The sequence below is a fragment of the Sesamum indicum genome, linkage group LG8, assembly GCF_000512975.1.
Source record: "Sesamum indicum cultivar Zhongzhi No. 13 linkage group LG8, S_indicum_v1.0, whole genome shotgun sequence".
In the NCBI taxonomy this organism is placed as follows: Eukaryota; Viridiplantae; Streptophyta; class Magnoliopsida; order Lamiales; family Pedaliaceae; genus Sesamum; species Sesamum indicum.
This window is the reverse complement of record NC_026152.1, coordinates 4509020-4521992: the sequence shown is the minus strand read 5'-3', so window position 1 is coordinate 4521992 and position 12973 is coordinate 4509020. Positions and strand designations below refer to the sequence as shown.

Sequence of the window (12973 nt, the reverse complement as noted above, 5' to 3'; positions counted from 1 at the left end):
GGCGCACACATGCTACATTTGAAAAAAAAAATGCTAGAGTTACTAAGGAAACATCAACTTCATGCAAAGCAAATGCTCATTTGCACAGTTATAGGTGGACTACCTTGGCTATGTAATATCTGTAAAGAGGGTGGCAACTGACCCACAAAAAGTTGAATGCATGAAGAACCTGTCAGTACCTACCACTATCAAGTCTCTAAGGGGTTTCTTAAGGCTCACTGGGCATTACAGGAAGTTTATCAAGGGTTATGGAATCATCAGTAGACCCCTGACTTCCCTTCTTAAGAAGGATGCACTTGTGTGGAATCCTGAACCTAAACTAGCGTTCAATCAACTAAACGAAATGATGATCAAGGCACCTGTATTCACCTTACCTGACTTTTCTCAGCTTTTTTTTTGTGGTTGAGATAGATACATGTGGAAAGGGAATAGGGGCTATGGTAATGCAAAGAAGCAGACCCATTGCATATTTGAGCAAGGCTTTAGCAACCAAGAATCTTGGTCAATCCACTTATGAGAAAGAGTTCTTACCCTACTTTTGGCTGTTACAAAGTGGACACACTACTTGCAGGGTAACCAGTTCATCGGATCAAAAAACCTTAAAACACATACTTGATCAAAGGGCGGATTCCATGCTGCAGCAGAAGTGTATGATTAAACTATTAGGCCTCAATTACGAGGTTCAATACAAGAAGGGGAATGACAACCGAGCTGCAGATGCACTCTCTAGAATGGAGCATGAGAAGATGAATCTCCAGACTAATGCTATTACCACATAGATACCTTATAGGTATGGGAGTTATAGGATAGCTATAAAGGTAACACTTTATTCCAGACAGTCATTCCAGCAAAAGTGGTGGATGCTCAATCTTCTTCTGAGTATAGCTATGATTTAGGGTTATTTAGGAAGGGGGAGCATAATTTGTGTAGGTAACCATGAGGGAATTAGAAAAAAAAAATTAATCAAAATCCCTGCATGATTCTGCACTAGGTGGACACTCTCAAATCAATAGGACTTACCAGAGAGACAGACCTATATTCTATTGGCTTACATTAAAAGATGATGTGCAGGTTTAGGTGAAAGAATGTGAAGCCTGCCAAGAAACCAAACATAAGAATGGCCCTTACCTGGGCTATTGCAACTTTTGCCTATTCCTGACCAGGCTTGGTCATGCATCTCCATAGATTTCATTGAAGGATTAACTAACTCAAAGGGGAAGGACTCAATGGTGGATATGGATAAATTGACCAAATGTTCTCATTTTTTTGGCTCTTAAACACTCCTTTGTACAGAATAAAAGTAGCGGGTCAATCTTCATCAATTTGATCAAGAATGTGAAATATTCTAAATAAAAATGCGGGAGATAAAAAAGATGCAGGGTCGTTTGTCTGCTTGGCTAGTCAAGCATGGGATAATTCATAGATCTTTGGGCTTTGATTATCAAGGAATAGAGACTTTACAAATAAAGCCCGAGGATTGGCATTCCATTGCTGTCATTTTATATGTATATGGTTACAATTATCTACGCTCCCAATGTGCCTATGATGTAGCACCGGACGGACTGTTAGCTAGTGTATATCATCTTACCAGAATAGAGTATGGTGTGGATCAACCAGAAGAGGTATGCATAAAAGTATTTGCCTCAAGGAGGAATCCTAGAATTCCGTCCGTTTTCTGGGTTTGGAAAAGCGTGGATTTTCAAGAACGAGAATCTTATGATATGTTGGGAATCTCTTATGATAATCATCTGCGCTTGAAACGTATCTTAATGCCTGAAAATTGGATAGGATGGCCCTTACGTAAGGATTATATTGCCCCCAATTTTTATGAAATACAAGATGCTCATTGAGTGATAAGAAAGTAATTTCCACTTAGACAATTTCGGAGATTCAAGGATTGGACTTTCTGTTCTAGATTAACCAGAATAATTGAAGTCTCTTTTGTATTAGGGAATTATGGATAGGCTAACAAAAAAAGGCCTAATAGAATTAAGGATTCGTTGGGATTCTTACATTTATTTGGAAGATACTTATTTCGTATGAGCCGAACCAATAGGATGAATCAAACGAGTTCTGCATCATGAACCTTGTACTACGCCTATTGCTTAGACCGGTTCTAGAAAGTGATGTCGAGACGAATTCGGAAATCGAATAGGAACGAAAATACAAAGAAATGAAAGGGTATCGAATTCGATTTATTTGTATTGTATCTGGACCGAATCTTGTCTATTTCAACTTCGACTTTTTCTTCTTTCAACCAACCAATTTAACCTTTCAAATATGTATGAAGTATTAACATTCTTTTTGAACGAAAGAAAAAAAAAAGAGAAAATAGAATTTCATTTTAGATACTTTATTTAAGAATTTAAGAAACTCTACCCATCTATAAAAATAAAATAGATGGGGTATATCTCGCCAAGATAGATAAAAGTATCTATTATGATCCAGATTCGAAATCAATATGTATCTCGCTTCATATCAATGAATTTATAGAAGAAAGACCTCATACAAATTAACCATGTGTCAGGAACCAGATTTGAACTGGTGACACGAGGATTTTCAGTCCTCTGCTCTACCAGCTGAGCTATCCCGACCAGTCCCAATGTAGCATCCTATTGTCATTTTATTAGATGACTGGGGTCTATGTCAATTAAAGGGACAGGGGGGATTACCCCGTATACTGCAACTTCTGTTGCTAAAGTCTTCTTTGACAATACATAAAAATTACATGGGCTACATGTGAGCATTGTGACTGATAGAGACAAGGTGTTCAATAGCAGATTTTGGAAGGAAATTATTCGCTTTAATGTGGTGTATCATTAGATATGATATCTGCATATCACCCCCAAACTGATGGGAAAACATGAAGGGTTTACTATTCTCCGGAGAATTAATTAAGGTGTATGTGTCATCAAAAGCTAAAGAAATGATCATAGTGGCTTACTCTTGCAGAGTTTTGGTTTAACACTAATTTTCACATTGGGTTGAAACCTACTCCAAGCCTTATATGGTTATCCCCCTCATTAATTATCTTTTAGGCCTTATCTACAGAATCATCACATAAACATAGAAGGATTAATGCAAGAAAGGATGAAGGTAATTCAGTTACTGAAGGATAATTTACACCATGCCCAATAGAGGATGAAATTATATGCAGACAAGAAAAGGTCAGAGAGAGAATTAGAGATAGGATGCGAAGTTTTCGTCAACTCCAGCCTTGTAGACAGACTACTGTGGCTCTCAGGAAGGAATTGAAGCAATATGCTCTATATTTTGGTCCATACAAGGGTTTAGAAAAGGTGGTTTATAAACTTGCATCACACACCAGAGCTAAGATTCACCCTATTTTTCATGTGTTTTTGCTAAAAAAGAAGATTGGAGCAAAATATTTCCCTCTAGTAAATCTTTCAGAATCCGAAGATGAACACTATGTTTGGATTAATGTTTTGGATGTTTTTGTTTCGGTGTTTTGGAGATAGAGAGAGAAAAATAGAGATAAGTAAGTATGTGTTTTGAGATAGATGGTATGTTTGAATTTGTGTTTTGATATAATATAAAATAATGTAAAATAAGTGGTGTAGGTTTGATGTTGAGATTTGGGAGACAGGAGTTACTGTTCATTGTCAAATCATGTCTTTTAATATATATATTTAGTAATATATATGGAGACAGGAGTTACTGTTCATTGTCAAATCATGTCTTTTAATATATATATTTAGTAATATATATGTGTATATATATATATATATTTTGTTTGTTAGTGAAATATAATATATATATTTATGATAAGAGAAGAATAAAAAATAATAAAAAAAAGTAATAAAAAAAAAGTTAAATTACAATTGCACACCTAGTGAAGGTGTGCAAAACACAAAAACAAACAAGGTTTTGTGTTTTGGCACATCTCTAAAATGGGCCAAAACACAAAACCAAACATTGTGGAAATCTTCAAGGTATATCCTCTGCCTATCTTAGATAAGTGACTGATACCAAGGAACAACATAGGCGTCCCTCAAGTGCTAATTCAGTGGTCTCATGCTTCTCTAGACCAAGTTACCTAGGAAGATTGTAGTGACATTACTTTTGCGGTCCCTGAGTTTGATCCTTGGGGACAAAGTTCAAAAAAAGGAGGAGGAAATTCCGTGCTCTCTAACACATTGCGACTTCTCGCGATATCTGTACGATTAGGGCGATTAATGTGGTTGTTCGATCAAGTGTCCAATTAAAATTAGGGTTGAATCATTAATTCCAGCTGTATGATGATGTAATTTCAGGAGAGTTAGGGCGCGATTGAATGGGGGAAGAAATGGGAAATTGTGACCCTGTTCTTTACTCCTTAGATTGATTGACAAGGGGACATGTGGAATCTAAGGAAAAAGTGTAGTTGGCATAGCTATGGAGTTACTGTTTTGGTTTTTGAAGCTTTGAGAGGATGGGGACCAGTCCAAAGCAAGCTAGAGGAAGAAGATTGAGAGAGATATTTTTTGAGAATTAATTGTAGCTTTTCATTTTTTACTTTTTTGTCAATTTTCGACTGCAACTCCATATAAAAGGAAGCAAAGGCATTTTGGGGATTATGAAATGAATTATCTTTTAATTCCCTCAACCTCATCTTTTTTTCTCTCTTTTCCCACCTCTTTCTCTGTTCTTGTTGTTCTTATTGTTCTTTAATATTATATATATTAGAATAAATAACCAAAAAGTCAATTAGATTGGCCTTTATGTAATCTGTTCTAACAATTTCAGTGTAATTGTAACATTGTTTATGAATAAAGTGAGTATTCATTATATTTGTCGTGCTCATTGATTATGTTTATATGCTTAACATCATAACAAAGCCCACAAACCAAATTGTACAACCTATGTAGTTGGGTTGCGCATTGAATGGTAGCTATAAAACCAACTTCTGATGGTTAGGTTTAAAACATTCCAAGTCGAGGACCTCGAGAATGAGCATCGAGAGTCTTATTGAGACTTGCACTAAAATTTCATTCATTGGATGAGTGTCGTGTTCCATTAGCGACAAACATTGGACGTCTATGCAAGTTTAGTAGGTGGTTGACAAGGTTGTCAAACCGACTGAACTGACTCGCAGGAAGTCGTCATATGGAAGTCTTGGAGGCTTGGTCGGTATGACTAGATCTTCCTGGCTCCAATAGTACGGAATTAGTCTTTGGACTTTAGGAACCATGGCAGTTGCATGCATATGATGGTTGTATCTTGGATCTGACAAAAGATTACCGTATCTTGGATGTGGTCATTACAAGTTTTGTTCAGTACAATCAGAATATGTAGCGAGGACAGTGGGTCCGAAGATAGAATCCGTCACTTATCAGTATATGATAGTATAGTCTCCTATGCACTCTGAGATGGTTCGTGCTCTTAGAGTCTGTGGCTGCAGCGATTGGTTGAGTAGAGAATGGTTTCCTACGTCAATCAATAGAGCAAATGCAACTCAAGTCATTGAGCATAGTGTCTAGTCCAGGGTGGGAACCAACGCCCAATTCCATCCCCTAAACTTAGATCAAGAGATGGATAATGGAAGGATCGTACCTGTGGTACTTGGGAGCCTAAATGTTCACTCCAACATTCACCTAGTCTCTAGTGTCATGGACCATTACTAGACGGCCACCTATGGTGATAGGAATTCTCGATTAATGGTTAATTGAAAATAAATTAATTAAATTGGATTTAATTAATCATTATGTTGGACACAAGCTCAAGTTTAGCTAAGAATGAACCTAAAGAGTCATACACAAATCAGTATGGAATTGGTGGAATTAATTCGAGAGGAAACGAATTAATTTAATTGGACTAAATTGATTCAAGGAGAATATATAAATGATTGGATCATTTATTTAATAATTCATTTGATGTATGGCTCAAGAATTTATTAATTGAATTAATTAATTATTGGACTTAACACCTTTAAATTAATTGGATTAATTTATTAGGTTTGGCTAGTGTTTGGGCTTATATTTATTTAATTAGACAAAATGAATCATTGAACTTAGTTGGGCTAAATTTAATTAATTATTATCCAATAGCTTTGGTTGGCCTTGATTTAATTTGAGTAAATCAAGCTCGATGCATATTTGAAGTCCAAGTCTATTTGAGGGGGTTGGAGCAAGTTAAGAAAGAGTTGAAACTCCTCACCATGATGAACATGATGGAGGAATTATTTCATCATGGTCGGAGGTTATATGCATGTGGTTGTATAGGTTGCCTTGAAGGCAAATTTAGTAGTTATTGAATTTTGAATTTAATGTATGTAATATACAAAACTACAAGCATATCCACTTCAAGTGTGGGGTAGCCCTATATATGTCAAGTGATTGGAAAGGAGCTTGGAGTACTCCCTCTTCGGATGGCCCTTTTCCTGGCAATGCAAACAGACATTATTTGACCTTATTGACTTGGAACCCACCTTCCCTTTACCTTTGCACATCCCCATCGGGGCAACAGGAGTGCTCAAAGCACTTGCAGCGGCTTTTGCCTTACCCTTCTTCCTCTTCCAGTGTCTGGCCCCCTTGCCTTTCGCTTTAGAGGTCGAAGCCTCCTCAACCAACACCGACGGTGTAGACTTTTTGGTTGTTGCCTCGTATTAGACAAACATGTTAATTAAATAGTGTATGGTCTTCTCAAGTCCATTCAAGGGAGGAAGTAACTGGAGGATCATGTCAGAAAGAGGGAGTACAAAAAGGAGAGAGAAAGCAGGCTTTATTATTCCAGGCTAAAAAACGAAAGAAGGAATTAAAATAAAGAGGCACATAGGCCTCACCCAACATAAAAGTAAACCATACATTCGGCCAATGGGCTTTGTGATCATCCCTATTATTTTTCAAATAAACAATAATTAACACATTTATATCAAATATAAATATATTAAACAAATAAAAACAACCCACGTATTTAACAATTGACATCCAATATCAAATACAAAAAAAAAACATGATTAAATGTAGAAAATAACATAATACTAATGCAATTAAAAAATGCATAGCATCTATATATCTAATGTACAAATTTACTTTTGTTTGTTTGGAAACCATTTCCAAATTAATTTTAGGCACCATTTAATTTTAGAAAAATTAAAATTAGCCAAAATTAATAATTTCAGAAAAATTACAAAAATCAGGAAAATTCAATTTTTCAGAAAAAAAAAACAGCACAAAATGGCCCAACCATTCAAAACAGAAGACGAACATCTGCTGCCGGCACGCCCCCGCGAACCCCTGGGCGTGCGCTTGTGCGCTGCTGCCCTGCCGGCATGCAAGCCAGCAAGCGAGCGCCACCAGGCAGACGCAGGCAGTACCGACTGGCAAAGCAGCAACGGTTATAGTAATCCATTTTTCAAATTATTTTTTCTAATTTCTGCAATTAAAAACTAAAATAAAATCATGCATTTACAAAAAATTCAATTTTAAAAATTGCATAGATATCCATAATTTAAAAGCAAAATTAATATATATTTTCTAAACATATAATCATGCTTCAAAGCAATAAAAAATGCTTTCCAAAAGCAAATTAAACACGTTGTTCATGCTCAACACATAATAACATGTGAGTCCTAAAGCCACAACACCGAACCGGGCTCTTATACCACTTTAAGAATCAGTATGGCCCGAGAATACGATGGAAGTGTGAAACTAAATAAATTTAAAATCAGTTCAAAGGGGTGTTCCCTTTGAAATTCTCGTGCGTTTGGTGTTAGTCAAAAGCATGATAATAAACATATAAACATGCTAGACAAATGGTTAAAGGATGAAACAAAATGCATAGAAACATAACATGAGAGTTTACCTTTTTGTTTCTTTTGAAAAGCAGCATCGTGCATTGTTCCCTTTATGTTCTCCCATTTCGTGCACTTGAGAACTCAAACTAGAATTCCTCTAAGTTGTCCACATCAGAAAATAGAAAACATATAGTTCTTTTTATATTGCTAAATAGAACAAAGAACAAGAAGAAAACAACTGCAAACAAAACACTATTGTTTAGTGCTTTTGGATTGAATATTTTTTGAGAGCAAATTTGTGGTTTAGAAGGAGGTTATGTTGGATATGTGTGTAGTTTTCTATATCACATAGAATTGAATTCAAAATTCAATACCTACTAAGTTTGTCTTTAAAGCAACCTATACAACCACATGCATATAACCTCCAACCATGATAAAATATTTCCTCCATCATGTTCATCATAGTGAGGAGTTTCAACTCCTTAACTTTCTCCAACCACCCTCAAATGGGCTTCGACTTCAAATATGCACCGGGCTTGATTTAATCAAACTAAATCAAGCACAATCAATGTCTGTTGGACAATAATTAATTAAATTAATTTAAGCCCAACTAAGCCCAAGAATTCATTTAATCCAATTAAATAAATCTAAGCCCAAATATAATTAATTGATCCAATCAATTAATTAAGTCAAACCTAATAAATTAATCCAATTAATTTAAAGGTGTTAAGCCCAAAAATTAATTAATCCAATTAATTAATTACTGAGCCATCTATCAAATGGATTGCTAAATAAATGATCCAATCATTTATATATTCTCCTTGAATTAATTTAATCCAATTAAATTAATTTGTTTCTTCTCGAATTAATTTCAAATTAATTCCACCAATTCCATAGGATTTGTGTGTGACTCTTTGGGTTCACCTTCAGCTAGACTTGGGCTTGTGTCCAAGACAATGATTAATTAAATTAAATTAAATTTATCTATTTCCAATTAACCATGAATTAAAAATTTCCGTCACCATGGGTGGCCGTCTAGCAACTGTCTATGGCACTAGAGACTAGGTGAATGTTGGTGTGAAAATTTAGGCTCTCGAGTACCATATGGGTACAATCCTTCCATCATCCTTCTCCCAATCGAAGTTTAGGGCATGGAATTGAGCGTTCGGTTCCCATCCTGGACTAGATACTATGCTCGATAACTCGAGATGAGTTTGTTCTATTGATTGACGTAGGAAACCATTCCCTACTCAACCAATCGTTGTGACCACAGACTCTAAAAGTACAAACCATCTCAAAGCGCATAGGAGACTCGACTGTGATATACTGACAGGTGACGAATTCTATCTTGGATCCCACCGTCCTCATTACATATTCTAATTGCACTGAACAAGACTTGTAATCACCACGTCCAAGATACGGTCATCTTCCGTCAAATTCAATTAGTGTTTTGGTCAACTATTCTAACAATAATGTGATGTTTTCTCTAGTTCAGCCTATTTGGTTGAGGGCTCTATTGATTCCTCCAATCCTAAATCCATCGTATGGGCTGAGATTAGAGTCTTGATGCATGATTATTTCCATGCTTTTGTTTGACACCGTCATTCCTGAAAAGAATCATAATAGGCTTTTAGAGGTCTGAAGCCTATCTCCTTCGTTGTAATTATTCTGACTTGGTTGAAGATTCATCCGTATCAGTTTCTATTTCCTTCTTATAGACACTTCATTTGAAAGAAAGTATTCGAATTGGTATATGGGTACCAAATCGCCATAGTAAACTACATCTAGGATATCGTCTATGGCCTCAAATTTTCGTAATTCACCATGTGTACGCGGGCAGTATGGATATATGTCTTGTTGCTTCACATGTCCAGCAGTTACAGTCTTTGAAACTTTCATCGGCTCTGGTATGGGCTCGTTTGAAAGTTCTCTTTTTAGGGGTTCTTCCCATGGAACTTTCATCTGCTCGTCTAGACCCTTGACATGACTCCCTTTTTGGTCTTGTTTTCTCTCTAGATTTGTATCATCTGGCCTTTGATTTGGACTACCATGTTCTCCTTCTAAAAGAGGATTTTCTGGATCTCTTGGGATAGGAGTCATTGCTCTGCTTCTTCCTCGTCCTTAGCTTGCTCAATTCTCCTATAACTGTGAAGGGAATGGATCAGCCCAGGAAGTGGGCAGAAGCGTGAAAAATAAAAAATAAACAATTCAATATAACAATCAAGGTGTGCACCCTTGATCTTTTCCGGAAGTATGGTGTACAAAATAAAACCAACGAAGGCCAAGGATCACATGAAAAGCAAATAAGAGGGACGAAAAATACTTAAAGAGATTTTTTACCCTTGTTGTTTTCCTCGTTCAGCTGCAAGCATTGATTCCTTGTTTCGGATCCATCCATGGTGAGATCTCAATCTGGAGAACCTCCAAAGACTAACACACTATCACTATGTGCAGATTATTTGCTAGCAAAATATCCGTAGAAATTCAAAGAATCAACCACATTACTGATTAAAGTTTGATTCTTTGGTTTTCTTTTGATCTCTAAGATCTTGAAGAGTTTCTTGGAGAGAAACAAGACAGAAGTGTGTGTATGTAGCTGCTGGTCGGCTAGTGTAGATTTTAGGGCTTTATATATGACCAAGTCACAAGATATAAGGGAGTCTTGATCTAGCAAAAGTCCTACAACCAACCTTAGCCAACTAAGCCACCTTGTGGAAAATTTTGGTGCATCCTAGGGCACCAATTATGCGCCACCCCCCCCCCCCCTGGAGGAGTTTGGCTCCTCCTCAACCTAGCTAAGGTCTAACCAAAGCTTGGACTTGCATTTTAATGGTCTGGACTTAATTAATTAATATCAAATCAAGCCTATGTCTCGTGGCCTTAAATTAAACCTAGTTTAGTTCTAAGTCCAACATTAAAACATCCTCTGGTCCAATTAAAGGATCCGAGCTTTTTATTATCTCCCCATCAATTTCTGAATCCAATTCATAAATCGGACCAAGCCCAATAAAATGAATCCAATTAATTTTAATGATCACCTTGAAATTCTAATCAATCCAATTAATTAAATTTCAAGACATCCATCTAATGGATTAGTCTAAATAAATGATTCAATTATTTATTCTCTCCAAGAATAAATTTAATCTAATTAAATTAATCTGACTCTTTTGTAATTAATTCCATCTCATTATAGTGGTAGGGTGTGACTCTTTAAGTTCACCTTCAGCTAGACTTGGATGTGTATGACCAATATAATAAATTAAATTAATTGTTTCCAATTATCCCATAATCGAAAGTAGTTCGTTATCATGAGTGACCGTCTAGCAACAGTCCATGACACTAGAGACTTGGTGAATTGTGGCATGAATATCTCCATATTTGTAAGTACAATATTAATACCAACCGTCTCTTGGCTTTAGTCAAGAGCATATAATTGGTCATCGGTTGAAACTCGAAATGTATTTACTCTATTGATCCGATCTAGAAAACCTATCCCTGATCGATCAATTGCTTTGACAAAAAACTTTTAGCGTTTAAACTATCTCAGAGCGCATAGGAGAACTTTCACATACTGATAGGCACAAATCCTCTCTTGGAATCCACCGTCCTAACTATATACTCTGACTACACTGGATAATGATTACCATGCCTCGTGATACAGTCACCGCTCCCATATCCAAGACACAGTTTTTGTATGCATGTAACTGCCATGATTCCTCAAGTTCGAGGAATATCTCGTACTAACAGAACCAGGAATCCCAGTTATATTGAACAAGCCTTAAGAGGCTTTCATATGATGAATAATGCAAGTCAGTTCAGTAAGTTGACTACCTTGCCAACTGACCCACTAAAATTGCACCAACAACCTACATCTCTTGTCGACGAAACACGATTGCAATACTTAGTGCAAATCTCTATAGAACCCTCGATGCCTTGTCTCGATATCCTAGACTTAGAACATTTCAGACCAACCCTCAGGTGTTGGTTTATAGCAGCCAAACCTATGCGCAATGTAACTCCACAGGTTTAACCTTTTGGTCTATGTGCATTTCGTTGTGACATTGAAATCCGGTTCAATATCAACGGTAAGCAGAACGAAACACACTGCCAACTTGATGAATTGTTACCTTATTCATCAACTCAATATTATTTGATGAAGATCGTCAAATTGCAAACAACCAATCCAATAGGCTTTTGGCCACCCATTCCAACAAATTATTGGAAAACCATTATTATCACAACAGAGATGGACTCTTTTGATCTACCTCTCACTCTCTTCATATTCTTTTGGACAGATGCTTGATACACCAATCCTTTAGTTTGTCTTTAAGGAAAGACATTATCCTTCCTACTGTATCCAACTGTCCTTCGGGTACTTTGTATGACTAAAGTAACATTTTCCTCCATGGTCTACAGATCTTTGCAAAGAACATAGGAGCAGCTATATTTATTGTTACTCCAGCCTGGAAGAAATATTTGAGAAACTAATAGATCTACTCATCTACTGCACAAATATTCTTTAGTTCGAGGCCAAAAAGAGCTTGTGAGTACTCTCTAACCTTTCTAACTCCATTTCCTTCGAAGTATATCCATCTCTGCTGAAATGTATCTTGGTGAGCCTTCCTAGTATTTCAGCAATTGTGCTTTTTGGGCTCTCTAATTAGGATGCTTGCATTGGTGTTTTTAGAGGTATTATGCATCCAACCTTCACGGAGCCCTCCAAGGTCAACTCCAATAGTCATATGAAGTTTTGCTTGTCGAGTTCCAAAATAGTTATTGCTATCTTCATGGTTGCAACCCATTCGTCAATCAACTTTTCGATGTTTTGGAAGTCGATAACATTCAGGTTGAGTATAGTTCCATAAGAATGTAAGGGTTGGAGCATTGTCCTTGCCGAAAGCATATTTTTTGGCATTCTTCTAGGATTCTGTCTTGGATTTTTTCTCTTAATTTGGTTCCCACAAGCATCGGGGTGGCGTTAGTGTGGAAATTCATACTTTCTCTCATTAGACGATCCTGTGAGGGATTATTTGAACATGTATTTCCCTCCGGCGGTGGTAGTGCTAGAGTGATTTCATTAATTTGGACGTTGACAAAATCCACAATCCTAAGTTGGGAAAATAAAACTTGTAACTCCTGTAGATCTAATAAATCTACCCTTGATACCTCCACTATTTTATGGATTTGATGGCTTCAAGAAATAGATCTTCATGGGTTTTGGATTCAAAATCTCCATCG

General features: G+C 36.6%; 1 non-coding gene across 1 annotated transcript; it reads right to left on the bottom strand.

Moving 5' to 3' along the window:
- On the bottom strand, window positions 2522-2594 carry TRNAF-GAA. The gene has a single exon. It is a non-coding gene; the product is annotated as a tRNA-Phe (tRNA).